The sequence below is a fragment of the Babylonia areolata genome, chromosome 2, assembly GCF_041734735.1.
Source record: "Babylonia areolata isolate BAREFJ2019XMU chromosome 2, ASM4173473v1, whole genome shotgun sequence".
Classification (NCBI taxonomy): domain Eukaryota; kingdom Metazoa; phylum Mollusca; class Gastropoda; order Neogastropoda; family Buccinidae; genus Babylonia; species Babylonia areolata.
The window spans coordinates 37,784,302-37,799,650 of NC_134877.1; the positions used below are offsets into that span (position 1 = coordinate 37,784,302).

Consider the following 15,349-nt stretch of genomic DNA (forward strand, 5'->3'; position numbering starts at 1 on the left):
GACACTGAGTAGATAGCGGGGAGAGAGGCAGACATCACAACGAATAAGACAGAGTGGATAGCGGGGAGAGAGGCAGACATCACAACGAATAAGACACTGAGTGGATAGCGGGGGGAGAGGCAGACATCACAACGAATAAGACACTGAGTGGATAGCGGGGAGAGAGGCAGACAACATCACAACGAATGAGACACTGAGTGGTGGTGTGTGTCCATCGAGATCGATGATGACCGTCATCCAGCTGGGGGATGGGGGGAGGGTGGTGGTGGTGGGGGGGATGCTCATGAATCTATCTGTGAGTGCGCAGATGGCTGAATAGTCCAATCTGTGCACGAAATGTTCGCTGACAGTTGGGGCAGACAAAGACAGGCATATCATTGTCAGGGAGCTTGTTTGCCCGTGACTTTCTGGCCTGCCTCTTCTGAACAGCTGAAGCAGTCCTGTTGGCCTCGTACAACTTGGCACTTTTATGCACAGCAGCACGCCATTTGTCACGGTCCACTGCAGATTCCTCCCAGGAGTCAGGCTTGATATTAAACGCTTTCAGAGAGACTTTCAGAGTATCTCTGAAGCGCTTCTTCTGACCTCCGTGTGATCTCTGCCCTTGTTGCAGCTCGCCATAGAAGACCCTTTTGGGCAGCCGATGGTCTGGCATGCGCGCCACGTGTCCAGCCCAGCGAAGTTGGGACTGCATCAGGATAGTGAAGATGCTGGGAAGGGTGGCTTTTGCAAGCACCTCCGTGTCTGGGGTCCTGTCTTGCCACTTGATGTTCAGTAGCTTCCTTAGGCATGTTGTGTGGAAGTGGTTCAGCTTCTTGGCATGTCGTTGGTACACTGTCCAAGTTTCGCAGGCGTACAGTAGTGTGGGGGAGAACTACTACTCTGTAGACCTTTAGTTTGGTCTCAAGACCAATGCCTCTTCTGTTCCAGACATTTGCATAGAGTCTACCAAACGTTGCGCTTGCTCCTGCAATCCTGACGTTCACTTCATCGTCGATGGTAGCATTTCGTGACAGTGTGCTGCCAAGGTATGTGAACCGCTCCACCTCACTGAGTCTCTGACCGTTGACTGTGATGTTGGGCTCAACGTGGGGTTTTCCTGGGGCTGGCTGATGGAGAACTTCAGTTTTCCTCGTGCTGATGGTATGGCCGAAGTTCCTGCTGGCAGTGGCAAATTTGTCGACGCTGAGTTGCATGTCAGCTTCAGATCCAGCGGGGGGAGAGGCAGACATCACAACGAATAAGACACTGAGTGGATAGCGGGGGGAGAGACAGACATCACAACGAATGAGACACTGAGTAACCTGCCCTTGCGCCCACTGGCTGCACTGTGTTGGCCTCTGCCTTTTTTTTGTGTTTAATCTGTGCTTTCCCTGTTTTAATCTGGACATTTTTTATATGTGTGTGTGCGTCGTATTTCCAGGACATCAAAGGTCGGAACAGTTTTATCATATTTATTTGCTTTTTAGAACAATTTTTATAATAACAGTGTTTCAATTTTCAAATTTACTTCAATGAATGCAACTCACCGTACCCTCGTTATCGCATCAGCGACCGCCTTCGTCCTGTAACTATACTTTCCGTTTTTCACGTGCCCTGCCCTCTCTTAACGTCCGACCTCTGCTCTCGCACTACAACTGTCACCATGGAAAACGTCACTTTCATCAAAGCGTTGCTGTCAAATATATCATGGCAAAAACAACTCCAACGACACGATGATACGACGCAGCGCATAATCAGCCTGGGCATCGGCAGAGCAAAGACAAAAAGAGGAACCAGAGCGGGCAGACTTCGCCGTTTGTGGATCTCTGTCCCCAGCACTGATCGTCCTGTCTCCGATGTCAGCCCTGCTGTTGCTGTGACTGTCAACGACAACCTCAACACTCATGTTCAAGCTGACTCCTTTACTTCCCGTGACACTGTCCTTTCTGACACTGTTCCAAAATGTGGTGTATCTCCCGTGATTGGCCCTGGTCTGCTTTCTACCCCTTACGCACCTGTCTCAACTCCCGGACCTTTCTCTGCCTTCCCACTGTCCTCCACTGCTCAGTCACCATCGTCTCCTTCCGTTGCCTGTCTGTCTGACTCACCTGCTTCACCTTTAGATTTCTCTCAGCCTGCCCCTGATCTCTTTCATGCCTGCCTGTTCAATGCTCAATCTGTCTGCCCTGATCAAAAGACTGACTATATTTCTGATTATATTTTTGAAAATAATTTTGATATCGTATTTCTCACTGAAACCTGGTTGAAATTACAAGGTCACGAACCCAAAATTAAACAACTGACCCCCCCTGGATACAAAACCAAGTCACTTCCTCGACTGTCTCGTGGAGGTGGCATCGCCATCGTCTACAGAGACATCTTGGAGTCTTCCCTTTCCTTCTCCCATAACCACGCCTTTCCACATGACACTTTTGAAATGCTCGAAGTCACTCTCAATGTTCCCGGTCACTCAATCATCTTCTGTTGTCTCTATCGTCCTCCTCCTAGTCGTAAAAATAACCTAACGTCTTCTCTGTTTCACGATGAGTTCCGAACATTACTTGATTACTACAACCTTCGTTCTGGCAAACTTATCATCCTCGGAGACTTCAATTTTCATTTCAACAACCAAACTTCCTCTGATGTCAAACGCCTATGTCTATCTCTGTCCAATCATTCTCTCTCTCAGCTCGTTACAGAACCAACACACAGATCTGGCCATACGTTGGACTGGCTCATCACACGTGACTCCGATGCTATGATTGCGTCAGTGACTGTAACTGACGAACTCTCTTCCGACCATTCTGCTGTATTATTCTTGCTTAATATTTCAAAACCTACCAGAACCAAAAAATCCGTTACTCGTCGCAACCTGAAATCCATCAACATTAACACTTTTTCTTCTCAAGCTGCTGAACGCCTTTCCAAAATTTCTTCCCACACCAATGTCTCTACACACTACAACTCTGTCCTCTCTCAACTGCTGGATGAACATGCACCCCCCACTACCCGCATGCTCCCTGATAGACCTTCCGCCCTGTGGTACACACAAGACATTCGATTTGCAAAACGCAAACGTCGTCAATTGGAACGGCGATGGCGATCAACAAAACTGAAAGTCCACAATCAAATCTTCCGAAAACAAATAAATAAAGTCAAACATATGATCTCATCAGCGAAGACAAACTTCTTTTCTTCTCAAGTTCTCGATGCCACATCCACCAAATCTCTTTACACTATCATGTCAAATCTTCTCGGCACTGCAAAAAAGACTCCTCTTCCTTCTGCCTACACTTTATCTGAACTCCCCAATGTCTTCTCTTCTTTCTTTTTTGACAAAGTCCAGAATATTCGTACCATCTTAGACCAAATGCCTTTCCAACCTACTCATCCTGATCCTCAATTCAACGGCACTCCTCTCCATTCCTTTAATCCATTAACTGAAACAGATGTCCATGAAATCCTCAAAGAAATGACAATAAAATCCTGTGAGCTCGATCCTATACCAGCCTCTGTTTTTTCTCAGTGTGTCTCACAGCTTCTCCCCACAATCACCAACATTGTCAACTCATCCCTTCTCTCTGGAACGTTTCCATCCACTTTCAAAACTGCAATAGTCCGGCCTCTTCTGAAGAAATCCAACCTTGACGCAAACATTTTGAAAAACTATCGACCAGTTTCTAATCTTCCATTCCTGTCCAAACTCCTTGAAAAAGCCGTCCTGAAGCAGCTCAACAATCACCTTTGTTTCAACAATCTCATCCACCCATTTCAGTCTGCCTATCGTGCTGACCACAGCACCGAAACCACTCTCCTCCACATCCTGAATAACCTACTTCTAGCGTCCGACTCAGGACAGATCTCCCTTCTCACTCTTCTCGACTTGTCAGCCGCCTTTGACACGATAGACCATTCAATCCTTCTTTCCCGTCTTCATTATACATTTGGTATCAACGGCACTGTTCTAAACTGGTTCAAATCGTATCTCACTGATCGATTCCAGTCTGTCATTGTTGATAATTTCCAGTCTGAACCCGTTAAAATTGAACATGGAGTCCCACAGGGATCTGTTTTAGGCCCAGTGCTCTTCACACTGTACACTGCTCCTCTCGCTGAAATTATCAACCGCCATAATGTCAGTCATCATTCTTACGCTGATGACACTCAACTCCAGAAGAGTGATACACCTGAAAAACTGTTGTCGCTCTTGCAAGAAACATCTAACTGCTTCCTGGATATTCAAAATTGGATGACTCTAAATAAGTTACAATTGAACGCGGACAAAACTGAAGCAATGATCATAGGAACTAAACAAAAACTCTCTTCCATTACAACTAATACAATCAAACTTGGCAGTACATCCATCCCTCTGTCCACTTCAGTCAGGAACCTCGGCGTTGTCCTTGACAACACACTGTCCATGCAAACATTTATCAATCAGACATGTCAATCCTGCTACTGTCAACTGCGGCGCATCAGTTCCATCCGGAAATATCTGTCCACTGACGCAACATCTAGACTTGTCGTTTCTCTCATTCTCTCTCGCCTTGACTACTGTAACTCTCTATTGTCTGGTTTGCCTGCTTCATCCATTCAGTCCCTTCAGCGCATACAAAATTCTGCTGCCCGATTTCGTCCTCAGAAAGAAAAGATCTGAGCACACCACTCCTCTTTTGCAACATCTCCACTGGCTCCCTGTCTCACACCGAATAAAGTACAAGATCAGCACTCTATGCTACAAATGTATTCACAAATCAGCCCCTTCCTATCTCTGTGCCTGCCTTCACCTCTACACTCCATCTCGCTCACTACGATCAGCTTCGGATCCACTCCACTTACATATACCCAGATTCAAACTCTCGACTGTTGGCCACCGTTCTTTCTCTGTCTCTGGACCTTGCAATTGGAATGAACTTCCTCTTTCGCTTCGTCAAGTCTCCACACTCAGCTCTTTCAAGTCTGGCCTTAAAACCCACCTCTTCCCAAAGTAGCCTCCCTTCCCTGCCTCTTCCTTGTCTTTTTAGTTTTTTTTCAGTTTTAGAGTTATGCTTGCGTGAGAATGACTGGTGCGAAAGCGCTTTGATTTGTTTATGCACAAGATTTAGCGCTATACAAGTACCATTATTATTATTATTATTATTATGAGTAGATAGGGGGAGAGACGAACATCCCAACGAATGAGACACTGAGTAGATAGCGGGGGGAGAGACGAACATCCCAACGAATAAGACACGGAGTAAATAGCGGGGGAAGGGGCAGACAACATCACAAGGAATGAGACAGACACAGAGGGGTAGCAGGGGAAGGGGCAGAAAACATCACAACAAACGAATGAAACAAACACAGAAGGGAGGGAGGTCCAGACAATATCATAATGAATGAGACAAACAGAGGGAATAGCGGGGAGGGAGGGGGGGAGACAACATCAAGGAATGAGACACTGAGTGGATAGCGATGGGAGGGGCACACATCACCACAAGGAATGAGACAGACACTGAGTGGATAGCGATGGGAGGGGCAGACAACATCACAAGGAATGAGACACTGAGTGGATAGCGATGGGAGGGGCACACATCATCACAAGGAATGAGACACTGAGTGGATAGCGATGGGAGGGGCAGACATCATCACAAGGAATGAGACAGACACTGAGTGGGTAGCGATGGGAGGGGCACACATCATCACAAGGAATGAGACACTGAGTGGATAGCGATGGGAGGGGCACACATCATCACAAGGAATGATACACTGAGTGGATAGCGATGGGAGGGGCAGACAACATCACAAGGAATGAGACACTGAGTGGATAGCGATGGGAGGGGCACACATCATCACAAGGAATGAGACAGACACTGAGTGGATAGCGATGGGAGGGGCACACATCATCACAAGGAATGAGACACTGAGTGGATAGCGATGGGAGGGGCACACATCATCACAAGGAATGATACACTGAGTGGATAGCGATGGGAGGGGCAGACATCATCACAAGGAATGAGACAGACACTGAGTGGATAGCGATGGGAGGGGCACACATCACAAGGAATGAGACACTGAGTGGATAGCGATGGGAGGGGCACACATCACAAGGAATGAGACACTGAGTGGATAGCGATGGGAGGGGCAGACATCATCACAAGGAATGAGACAGACACTGAGTGGATAGCGATGGGAGGGGCACACATCATCACAAGGAATGAGACACTGAGTGGATAGCGATGGGAGGGGCAGACAACATCACAAGGAATGAGACACTGAGTGGATAGCGATGGGAGGGGCAGACATCATCACAAGGAATGAGACAGACACAGAGGGAATAGCGGGGAGAGGGACAGACAACATCACAAGGAATGAGACAGACCTGTCTACAGGTAGCCAAAAAACCCACAACAAAACCAACAACAAAAAAACAACAAAACAAACAAACACAACAACAACAACAAAAACCCACACACAAAAAAACCCAACCCACCCAAAGGATAATTTTGAATGTTATTGCACCAAACATAATACGGATTACTTGGAGCAAAAACTAAAAACTAGGACTTCCCAAGGATCACAAAATGACGTGGAAAAGATAGCAAGACCATGGAAAATAACTCATGGGCAACCTCGAATGCGACCACTACTACCTGAATAATAACAATGAATACTTATTAAGCACGCAATCCAGAAAAAAAAACTGCTTTACAAAGCATATTATTCTTCAAAGTTACATTCACTAAAATGTACCTAGCAGACTGTATACACAAATAAATGCCTACATACACACACATCATACACACACACACACACACACACACACACACACTTATATATATATATATATATATTTGCTTACCCATTTCTTTCTGCCCATCCCACTACTTTCGCATATGCATACACAATGTACACATTCACATGCATACGCACATAGTCAAGCATACCACATGCACACACGAATTTTCTGCGTGGATGGGAATGCCATAACGAAACTAACTGCCAACAGAAGAGGTAAGTTTTGAGGCCAGATTTTAAGAGCCAACGGAGACTAGAGTGTGAAAGGCTGTCAGGGAGTTTTCCATGAAAAAAAATGTTCATCGGTCTTAGTTCTGATGCAAGGCAGCATGAGAAGTCGGGTATCAGAATTATGGCAGCGTTATTCGTTAAAGACTCATTGACATTTGATTTAGGAAGGCCACACCAGAACAAGACAAGTACGGGACTCGATCCAAGATGCCAAGAACCATAAAGTCTCTCAAAACGAACGTTCATTTTGACCCAGACACTGAGAAAATGGCAGATGCAAGCCTTACGATATTACCATTTCGAGAATTCCACAAATATTCATGGTAGGAGTTGACTGGAATGGAATACTAAGGCATTCACAGGGCACGCTAAAGGATAATGACGAAGAAAAGAAAAAAAAAAAGAAGTAGGTAGGGTCGGACTGGGTGCATATTCAGAAAGCCATTGATAAATGGCGTTAACTCAGTCTGGCTCCTCGACTGAAGTCAGATGATGGTGCCTGCGTTAATTTGAAGCAGAACACGCACTACTGAACACCACCGAGCTGACTACGGCAGCAGTAGGTCTCATGTCGATCTTGATTGACTGCTCCATGTCGAATGATGGCATCGGGACTGCAGCAGATGAGCCTTGATGTGGCTGTGTGTGGAGGACCGCATGAATGACGTCAGGTAAGAGCCACTGAAAAAGAAAAATCAGCAACCGGTACCGATTATAGGGCATTAAATTGTTGTGTATTTCAGTTGCTTTCTAAAGCGAAACATTTTTACGTCAAGTTGACACACACGTAAAATAAAATTCGAGTGATTTCCAGGGCGATAAAAAACAACAACCGCTAACACCTATGAATTTCATTAGATCCTATATGAGAGATTTACTCAATGTAACGCCATCGCCCCATTTAAAGGGGTTTTAAAAAACCTAAAAAGATATAGCTTAGTGTAATATTGTTAACACACGAATAATACACGAATACAAAAGTGTTGCGTGCACAAGTAAAAACGAAGACACCAAGAGAAGATAAGTAAAAACCGTCATTTTCTTATTCTCTAAAATCGTTTCAATTGAATTCTGACGCATCTTAACTGCTTTGATATTCAGAGATAACTTTATTTCGTTACTAAGTTATCCTGAGAGAGAGAGAGAGAGAGAGAGAGAGAGAGAGAGAGAGAGAGAGAGAGAAACAGACAGACACACACGCACAGAGAAAGAGAGGGGGGAGAGAGAGAAACGGTGAGAGAAACAGACACAAAGACACACGCACAGAGAGAGAGAGAGAGAGAGAGAGAGAGAGGGGGGGGGAGAGAAAGAGTCGTCGAGGCAGAAAGACACGTGACAGGAAGGAGGAAAGATTACTGTACATACCTTGTGTTTATAAGGCAGTGTCTGCGCAGTAGCGGAGCTAGAACAAAGACGTGTAGGAAACTCAGTTGCAACAATCAGCCGATCAGGTGCTGAAATTTCCCGGTGGGGGTGAAATCTGATTGAAAAGCAAAATTTTGTTTTCATCATGATTACAGAGATAAATCGAAGAATACAGATGGATAGATCGACAGAGATGGAGAGGGGAAACAGGGAACGAGAGAGAGAGGGGGTGGGGTGTGGGGGCAGTGAACGGTAGTTGGAAAAAATATTCAAAAGAAAGCGGGAAAACTGGTGCAAGGTGGCAATTGTGTGCTATCATGAAAAATCCATTTTGTCCAGATAACATCAACTTAAAATGTTAATGCATAACAAACCAGAGACGCCAAATAGAATATGAAAATAATGTACGGTGATTGTGATGGGGTCAATATTTTGGCAGCATGTATTTTAGGGTGCATGGCTTATGTCGATCGTTCCTAAGTTTATTATTGAATTTGCTATGGGTTAAACGGTGTCATACAGTATCAACTTACTTTCCAATAAATCGTGCTATGAGGCATGCTTCTTCTGGTTACGTTAATGTGCTTTTTCAAATGGATTTGTTTGGGTTTCAAGGAAGACGATACGTTTAATGAAAGCTGAATTTTGAACGATTGCTTTAAGAAACTGGGATTGGATATCAAGGGATGACAATTACCTTGACCTATCTTTTACAACGGCTGGGTGGTGTGTTGGTTGCGAATGTCACCAACTACGGAGACATGCTTTGCTGCTGCTGTTATTTCATTGTGATGATGGATATCGTTTGTGAGTTGATCGACTGGAGGTGGAATCTGAGTGGAACGTGCTGATGATGGTTTTGATGCGATCGGCAGAGAGATGAACGGATACGACCTCAGAAATGTTACATGTCTGTTTGAGTGTGTATGTGTGCGTGCCTGAAATCTGAATGACATGAAACGAATGATGAGCGCCCAGTGGCAGCCGTCAGTCGGCTCTACTCAGGTAGGCAGCCTGTTGTGCAAATGACCCCTTGTTTGTAAAGCGCTTCGACGCTTGTAGGCGCTATACAAGTATTTATATCAATCAAAGAAGAGTGCTTGTCCGTGGAGAAGATATTTTGATGTTTCTCTGAGCGGAGCATCTGCTGGATGGGACTGTGTTGAGTGCCGTGGCAGCGATGTTATTTTCATGTTCATTTTCTGCTCCGCGTTTTGGGAAGGCGGCTCTCTACAGATGGACTAACATGGTTCCTGCGAGTGGTGGACATTCTTGGAGTAGATGTTGCCAACACCACAATGAAAGTACGACTTCTCCCTCATCTGCCACCAGGAGAACAGTACACTCCACTGCGCCCGAGGCGAAGATACAGATACCATACTCTTCCTTTCCCAACTACATTGACTTTTGAACCAGTTTCAAAAGTTCAGAAAGAGTCCAGAAATGGGATATGCCCTGCATATATGGCTGCCTACATGGCGGGGTAAACAAACAAAACGGCCATATACGTAAAATGTTACAGGTTAGAGTATGTGTGCGGGCCTGAAATATGACACACGAAACGAATGATGAGCACCCAATGGCAGCCGTCAGTCGGCTCTACCCAGGTAGGCAGCCTGTTGTGCAAATGACCGAGTTTGTAAAGCGCTTAGAGCTTGGTCTCCGACCGAGGAAAGGCACCATGTAAGTATCCGTATAAGTATGCATATGCATACATCGCAAGAGATGCGCGTGCAAAGCTTACAGTGTACATTTGAACATGCAAATAATGGAGGGAGGAGGGAAGGAAAGAGGAACGGAGAGAGGGGAGAGAGGAGAAAGATACGCACGAACACACGCACAAATACTAACGACCCGTGACAATAACCGTCTTGAAGGATATCATTAAAGATAATATTGAACGAAACGATTTTGCACAAAAACTACCTGATGATCTCATTCTGTGATGTAGCAACAGCCTGCACGTAATGTCATAAGAGCCTGGCAGAGAGAGAGAGAGGGGGGGGGGGGTTGACAAATTGGACAGTAATAGACAGAGAAAGAGAGAAAGAGTGAGCGGAAAAGATACGATGACACAGGCACAAGGACATGTGGCAGGTGAAGAAAAGGAGAGGAGTGATGGAATGAGAGATGATCACTGTACGCACCTTGTGTGCATGACAGCAGTGTCTGGAACCAGACTGCAGAAACTAATCGTGCGGATGACGCTCTTCAGCCTGGTCAGGTGCTACAGTTCTGCCTGTAGGGATGGACTCTGGAACAAAAGCTTTTTTTTTCATAATGGCTACAGAGATTAGTAGATGGATAGAAATGGATAGATCAGCAAAGAGAGGCAGAGGGGCAGTGGGGGGAAACAGAGGGAGAGGGAGAGAGGGAAAGAGAGACCTACATGATTATATTTGTATGTACACACACACACACACACACACACACACACACACACACACACACACACACACACACACACATATATATATATATATATGTATATATATATTATATATCGAGAGAGAGAGAGAGAGAGAGAGAGAGAGAGAGAGAGAGAGAGAGAGAGAGAGAGAGAGCGAGCATTGGAGTTGTTGAAATGTTCATCAGACTGCAAGAAAATTGATGACGAAGTGCGCTTCTATCAGAGATTTTTTCAGATAATCACATAAAACATTCTATACAAACTAGAGACTAAGTAGAACATACTGATTTAAGTTGATAGGCGCAATGAGCATCTAGAAGGCAATCATATCAAAGGACATAACATGGAATCATCTGTGCGGATATAAAGGTGGGCGCCGGCAAGTCACAAGACCACTATATCACAGGTCCGTTGAGCTACAGGACAGCTATACAATAGATCCGTTAAGCTGCATGACCGCTATACAATAAGTCCGTTAAGCTACTGTGCAATAGGTCCGCCGAGCTACAGGACCGCTATACCAGAGGTCCGTTAAGCTACAGGATCGCTATACCAGAGGTCCGTTAAGCTGCAGGACCGCTATACCAGAGGTCCGTTAAGCTACAGGACCGTTATACCAGAGGTCCGTTAAGCTACAGGCCCGCTATACCATAGGTTCGTTAAACTACAGGACCGCTAAACCACAGGCCGGTGATGCCACAGGTCCATTATGCTTATAAAGGGTTATATATTGAACAATAATGTTTACGAAGATGAAGTGAAACAAGTACACTTCCTATATTTTTGCCAAGGATCACACTCACATAAGCGAACCACTGGGTGAACTGTTCAGTATCTATCAACACATTCTTCATCGGTAATCTGACAGTGCTGCACGTACTTGATTTCTCAACTCAGATTTCAGCCTTGGCTTTCAGTTCTCTTCCGTTTTTCATAGTTTCAGTCACTCAAGTCTTTCAAAGGCAGAGATTGTTGTGCCTCAGTTCTTCCACCTGTGTGACTGAACGTCCACGCCTTGTTGTGAACACTACTCATTCCGTCTTGAGGGGAAAATTGTGTATACTGCCGTTTTGACGATACATAAATTATTTAATTAAGCTGCACGCGGACAAACCAGTTATTTATGAGTATGGACGCATCAGGACTTCCAAGGCCTACCATATTCCCTTTACCACAGACCCTTTATGTATTTGTGGATTAGTGGCCTGGTGGTAACGTAACCGCCTTGGAAGCGAGAGACTGAGCGCACAGTTTCGATTCCCACACTCGCCGGTAATTTCTCCCCCTCCACTAGTGGTCTGGACGCTAGTCATACAGATGAGACAAACAACCGAGACCCCCTGTGCAACCTGTCCCCAGCGCACGTAAAAGAACCCACGGCAACTGAAGTGTTGCCCATGGCAAAATTTTGTAGATACACTTCCATAGGAAAACAAATACACTTGCAGCCCCGCCCCCTTGCACCCCTTCCCCCCTCCAACCCCACCCCCACCCCCCACCCCGAAAAAAAAAGCTGACGCTCATTGTAGCGACGCACTATCATCGGGGAAAGCAGCCCGAATTTAACAGAAACATATGTTGTGACGAAAGAGTTATACAATAGAGTATAATAGAATAGAATACAATAGAATACAACACAACCAAAGGCTATCGCCACCACCACCACTATCGTTAATCTTTTATGCGCTATGACCATCTAGAAAAAAATGTACATCTACAAAATCAACCTCCCCCACCCCCCTTACACTGGAACAGTAAAAGACTGCCAACTGACCCTTTTCTTTCTACCCTATCCCCCCCACCTCCCCCACCCCCACATCTTACCAGCTCCTTTTCCTCAACATATTTTCCAAACTGAAACATTTAAATATGTGACTTGATTTTTTTTAACCGATTTTGATTTATTTTTTCATGTTCGTTGAGATATAGATAATATATTGTATTCAAATCGAAATTGAATTCAAACTGACATTTTGATTCTTTTTTCATCACATGTCCGTAAGGGTAGGGTATTTGGCTCATTTCTTTGATATTTAATCAAAAGTGGGGGAAGAGGCGGAAGTTTTTCTCCACTTGGATTGCTGTCGTTGCACAGGCGTTGCATGAATTTCTACTCAACCTTACCTCTCAACACCAGTCAAAGGTCAAAAGGCGGGCGGCCTGTCCACAGAATGTTGTCACAACTCGCACAACAATGGCTGCTGACACCGTGCAGGGAGTCAAGGGCTGTGCTTTTCTTGCTTCGCTTTCTTTCCAAGCTGTTTTAAACTAACCGAAGCCAAAGACGAACGTTCGAAAAGTGCTGCGTCAGTTCGGAAGGAAGGCAGCTCATTATACCTGCGAAGTGTTCACGGTCTGTGAATAATCAATGGGAAAAACAAATGCACGTGAACGTCCCGTTTTGGGACACCCCCCCACTCTATGTGTTTGGGGTGGGGTGTGTTGGTTGAAGTGTGGGTGCTCTATTTGTGGGGGCGGGACGCGGGGGGGTGGGGGGAGGGGTGCGGATGTGAAAGTGTGGGCGATCTGTGTGTGTGTGTGTGTGTGTGTGTATGTTGTAAATACATTTAACACACACACACACATGCTCTGCTGGAAAAGATCGCCAAAGTGGGGGTGGGTGAGTTGAAGAGTGGGTGCTCTGTATGTGTGTGTGTGTGGGGGGGGGGGGGTGACTGGGGGGAGTGGAGGGGTGCGGGTGTGGTAGTGTGGGCGATCTGTGTGTGTGTGTGTAGTATACGTACACACACACACGCACGCACACAAACACACATGCTCGGTTGGAAAAGATTGCCATAGTGGGGGTGGGTAGGTTGAAGTGTGGGTGCTCTGTGTGTGTGTGTGTGTGTGTGTGTGAGATAAATACATTTAAACACATGCACACACACACGGTTGGAAAAGATTGCCAAAGTGGGGGTGGGTTGGTTGAAGTGTGGGTGCTCTCTCTCTCTCCCTCTGTGTGTGTGTGTGATTGCCAAAGTCAGTAACATCTGTACGAAACACTTCACCGATGACACTCTGGAGAAAATTGAAGGGGAAATAGAGAAGGTGATTCAAGAGAAGGACTTGACATATAATAAAGCCAGTCACAAAGTCAGAAAAATACTTTTGGAGGAGGATGAGAGAAAGGCAAACACCACTGCCCTGCCCCAACACTTCGTAACAAAGTAATAAAGAGAAAAAGAAGAAAGTATTAAGCATCCACCACCACCGTCTTTTCAAAGACATTTGGTCAAAGGCCTTTTCAGTATCAAGCACCTTCTCTGTCTGGAATTTTCTTCCTCTGGAACTCCAGCACTCATCAACTCTGTCCTCTTTCGAAGGAAAACTTAAAACCCGCCAGTTCAAAATGGCCTTTCGATGTGACGAAGCATAGTCCCTTGTATGTCTCCTCCCACCCTCTGCACTCTCCCTGTGTCCCCCCTCCATTGATGTATTCCTGTGGTGCGTGTGTCGTGCGTCAGTATTTGCTTGTCTGTGTGTGTGCGTGTGGTGTTTTTGTGCATTTTTTTTCTTGTGATTACTCATATCTGCAATTTGTAGTATTGTAATGGTGTATATAAATGTTTTTCCACTTCTATGTCCTCGTGTGCTCGTGTGAGGTATACACTATTGCATATGTATTATCTCATGTGAGGCGTTTAGAGCCCATCGTATGGGTAGTTTGCGCCATATTTCAATAATAATATAATAATAATTATTATTATTTTATGATTATTATTATAATATCCAACTTCTTCTTTTTTTTTTTATTTAGGGGGAATAATAAACATCTTACATGATGACGGAAGAGTTCCTTGCCTTCCGAATTATGTTGTTTAATATTTTGTTCAAATGTACTATGTAGGCAACATATGCATTTAAGTTTATAAACAAACACAAAAGTTGTTCTTTGAAATGGACGTCAAAGAAATATATACTGGTTACTTTACATATGTGAATTTCTCTCTCTCTCTCTCTCTCTCTTGTTTAAATTTCATCTATTCAAGAGTGCTGCCAGAAATGCGAGCTTCTCCGTTTGCGAAGTCCAGTGTTTTGTGTCACAAACTTCCTATTAAAAAAAATAAATAAATAAATATCTCCCCCAAAGGAAATCATCATTCAACAAAATGTGGCCATCGTGGTCTTGGGGACCAGTTCTTTTTTTTTTCCTTAAGAAAAAAACCCAGCTGTCGAGCCTTTGGAAAAGCAAAATGTATTCATTTCGAAATTCTGACTGGGGAACATTTTTTCCTTCACTGTTCACAAGTAAAATGCACTTTTTAAACTAGAGATTTAAGCGCCATAGTGTTACCAGAGATTAAAACAATATACTTTCACTAGAGATACAAGCAACACACTGTTATCAGAGATTTAAACATAGCTTTTTTTTCACTGACATAAATAACATTTCTACCTGACATTTAACCAACATGAATTTGTATTGATAGCACACACACTTTCAGTCTTAGAGTTGAACAACACACGTCTGTCCGTAGCACAAGCTCCCATCCAGCGCTGTTACTTTCGCAAAGAGCTGTTACCGTCAGTCTCGCACACACTCGTTCACTACCATATCGGCCTATGTCAACGAAACGTAAGGGT

The 15,349-nt window shown here is 44.8% G+C and overlaps 1 long non-coding RNA gene across 1 annotated transcript; it reads right to left on the reverse strand.

Annotated features, from left to right (window-relative positions):
* Positions 1–8,367: 8,367 nt before the first annotated feature.
* On the reverse strand, positions 8,368–15,302 carry LOC143279436 (uncharacterized). Its single transcript, XR_013054886.1, has 3 exons — positions 15,205–15,302; positions 10,503–10,609; positions 8,368–8,470 (listed from the first exon to the last, which is right to left on the reverse strand). It is a non-coding gene; the product is annotated as an uncharacterized LOC143279436 (long non-coding RNA).
* Between the last annotated feature and the right edge of the window lie 47 nt (positions 15,303–15,349).